General features: G+C 39.9%; 1 pseudogene; it reads right to left on the reverse strand.

Moving 5' to 3' along the window:
• Positions 1-268: 268 nt before the first annotated feature.
• On the reverse strand, positions 269-2,312 carry LOC124410181 (annotated as a pseudogene).
• Positions 2,313-3,945: the final 1,633 nt, after the last annotated feature.

Here is a 3,945-nt window from a genome sequence, read left to right on the forward strand (position 1 = left end):
TAGTAACAAATTTTCATAGACGTCGCTCACATCAGAAAAATAAATCTAAAGTAGAACTGAAAGTAGATGATTTGGTACTTATTAGAGTTCCCATGCAATCGAGTGCAATTGATAAGGTTACACAGAAGTTTTTCCATTTATTCCAAGGCCCTTATAGAATATCGAAAATTATAGGTGTAAATGCATATGTTCTAGTCGATACTGAAAATAAAAACAAGGTGAAGGGTACATACAATCGAACCATGTTACGTCGATATTATCAATCTACCTAGCTATTGACGAGTTGTTCTATGATACGGTAGATACGAGCCAACGTATTGTTTGATTGTTCCTTCATCGCTGTGGAAGATTTAAATATAAGGAAACCATGACGAAATGTAATATGAATAGTTATTAAGAGGTTTATTAATAATTTGTTGGTATGTTGTATGCTGTGTGAATGTTTTAGTTTGTAAGAACAATAGTGACCCAAGTGAGTGTTTTTCACGAGTAATGACCAACCTCATGAAAAAAGGGGAGTAAATGTGACGATAATCTCATTTGAATTATTCGCGCCCTAAATGTACACGTGGCACTGGGTGCGCTAAACGCGAAATGTGAACAGTTCCGACACAGCCACCTAGAATTGGGTGCTAGGCGGAACAGGTAGAATGAGGAAATGAGACACACTTGGAGAAGACGCCGGACCACGAGGTCAAAATTCCTCCGAAGTAGTTAAAACTTTATTCAATTTATATTACTTTAATCTAATGTGACACTCAAACACCTAAAAGTACAATTCAAAGTTTAATAATGGTATCAAAGAAAATCCAACAACTATAACATCGACCATCAATGAGATTTTATGCCGATACAATACGAAGATATCAAGATCCGAATTCAATTCGAACACGTGAGCCTTAAACTTGGAACCACCATCAAATATTCTCCATGTACATTTAACGGACGTTATCGTGATCATCATCAACGTGAATCTCTTCGAAGGCTGCTGCTGAACGTCCAACATCGATGGAACTATTCGTATCATGAGTATCTTAGATGAAATAACATTTATTGAATTCCCTTTGATACCCGAATAATTTAAATTTTGACAAACAAGTGCATTCTGAATTTAACTTTAAAATATATATACTTTGACAATGCGGCGTATTTTAAAATGTCTGTATGAGTGTTGTATGGATGGATGTGTGTGTAAGTTTTAACTAAATTGAATTTGTGTATTTAATATACCTATTTTACTCCTTTCTTGCTAAATTTGTATCAAGGATGAATCATTAAGAAGGAGAATGTAAATCTTTATTTATTTATTTATTATTTAATGCTCTTAAAAATCATATTTAAATATAAAAAATTACAGTATGTTGACTAATTTGCGAGGAAAGATTTCATGCGGCACGTTATCAGTTATTTTCGGGATGATAAGGAACGTGAGAGTTTTATTGAAATTATTATGTATCGAATAAAACGTGCACTCGATCGTGCCTTTAGAAATTGTATTGGCGTTATCGATCATTCCCACCGAGATCGCGCACGCGCGGATCGGTAATTTCAATTTTTTCACAAGCTCCTCTGTGATAAAATCTGCCGTTGCGCATGTGTCCAATAAAGCGCGACATTTCATTAACTGTCCGTGCAAGTCCCTGATGCGTACTTAAGCGCTTAACATTAGCTGCGACTGTAGCGCTCGCGACGTTAAACTGTGTGCAGTTATTCCGTGATATGTTTGAATGTACCCTGGTTGTCGAATTAGTTGCAGTATCCGACCTTGCCGTTTCTCGAGTAGCGCGGGCAGCTGCAGCTGGAGACTCAGCGTGCAATAGGGTGCGGTGAAATCTCGGGCAGCTTTTACAATGCGTCGGGTTGCATTTGCCGCCGTGTAGGTGCAAACACTTTTTGCACGGGGTCGAATTTTTGACAAAATTCCATCGCTGTTAAGCAGTCATTTTTTGAAATTCGCGGCACTGATACACGGGATGCCTCTCCTTCTGGCATACAACGCACTTCGCTGATGCGATGGTCGCGAATGTACGTGCGCCGTTCTCCCCTCGTCGAAACTTCATTCTGTTCTGAGCTGTATGACTCGAGAGTGGTCGTTTGCTATTATTGTCTTGATTCGAATGCGATGTATCTTGCTCAAGCGTACATAAACGAAATGCAGTTTCAGAGACGAATTTGTAAATTTGATCGAGCGTTGGGGAAGTATCGAGATTCAGCGTTTCCTCCTATTTGACCCGAATGTTGTTGGGTAATGCACGCTCGATTATTCGAACCAATAAATGTTCATCCGGTGTCACGTTCATTGACGCGAGCATGTTTACGTGTTGACGCATGTCATCGACGAGTCTTGTTAAACCTTTATGCGTCGCTTTCGTCAATACTGGTAACTCGAGGATCGCGTCGAGATGTTTTACGATTAGAATTCGGGCCTTTTCATATGAATCTAACAGCAACTTCCATGCCGTCTCGTAATTTTCTTCACTCACGTTAGAAATTTATTTATTTATTTATTTATTGAATTACACACGGGCAAGGCCCACTTACAGGTAGAAAAATACATATCTACCAAACCGACTAGGTAGTTGAAAGAGTCGGAGGAAGAAACATAGGAGGAAATAAAGGCAAGGCTTATTGCATACGAGTGTCCAGAGTGACAGTAATTGGCCGTAACTAGCAAAGTCAACCTGACGGAAGAATACCGAAAAGAAGGCTCTTAAAAACAGTTAGGGAGCACCTAAACATGTTTAACTCCAACGCGTGATTATTACCCAACCGAGATAAACGAGGAAGTCAACTGAAAAATGCATAATTCGCGCGATAAAATGGAATTTCTAGCAGTTCACCATTTCGTTTCACCCGAACACCCTCCCAAAGACGCACCAGAGCACACAATGCCGGTGAATCGAACTTATCATTATTATTATTGTACAAGAAAAATAAATCAGCAACCCTCCTCCTAGTCTCGAGCGTGTGTAATTTTAAGCGACGCAAAATTGGTCCATAATCATGGTCTTCAAGATTCATAGGAGTACCTAACCGAAATGAAGCGATGCGGAGAAATTTATGCTGAACACACTCGAAGAGCGAAGAGAAAGACTGCTGATACGGTAACCAGATCACAGACGCGTATTCGAGCTGAGAACGAATTAGAGCGGTGTATAAAACTGTCAGCGCTCTCGGATTGTTAAAACTGACCGCAACACGCTTAACGTAACCTAGCATCCTAAGTGCGGCCGTGATGCACGAACGATAGTGAAGGAGGTACAACAATTCATTGTCATAGGTAACGCCTAAGTCACGTACAGATGCGACAACCTCCAGCGGTATATTATTGATTTGATATTGCACCCAGTACTGAGAAGTAGAGCGAACAAAATGCATAACATGGCATTTCAGAACCTTAAGGAACAATTCGTTGAGTTTACACCATACCGCGATATTATTGAGATCCTGTTGAAGTAAAACAGTGTCCTCAATAGATGAAATTACGCGAAAAATATTTATATCATCCGCGAATAAGAGAACATTAGAATGACGTATGGCCCCAACAATATCGTTATTAAAAATGTTGAAAAGTAGAGGGGACCCAGATGAGACCCTTGAGGCACGCCGGAAATCGCGCTAAAGGAGCGAGACATGGCCGGCTTCACTTTGACAGCTTGCGTACGGCCAACCAAGTAGCTGCGGACCCAATCCAACAATTTACCGGTCGCCCCGAACGAATAGAGCTTAGAGACGAGAATTCTAATATTGTAATAAATGAGAATTTTGTTCAGCGCGTTACCCTCAAGACCATTCTTTAAATGAAGGAATTTTTATAGATTTGTTAAGTCTTCGCGAGAATCGATCATTGTTAGAAATGTGTTTTCAAATGATAGCCACTTCTACATATTACCATTGAACTTCGGTAGTTCAGCAACCGGAATTTAATTCGACGCGTTGCGTCGA

This window comes from Diprion similis, chromosome 9 (assembly GCF_021155765.1).
Source record: "Diprion similis isolate iyDipSimi1 chromosome 9, iyDipSimi1.1, whole genome shotgun sequence".
NCBI lineage: Eukaryota > Metazoa > Arthropoda > Insecta > Hymenoptera > Diprionidae > Diprion > Diprion similis.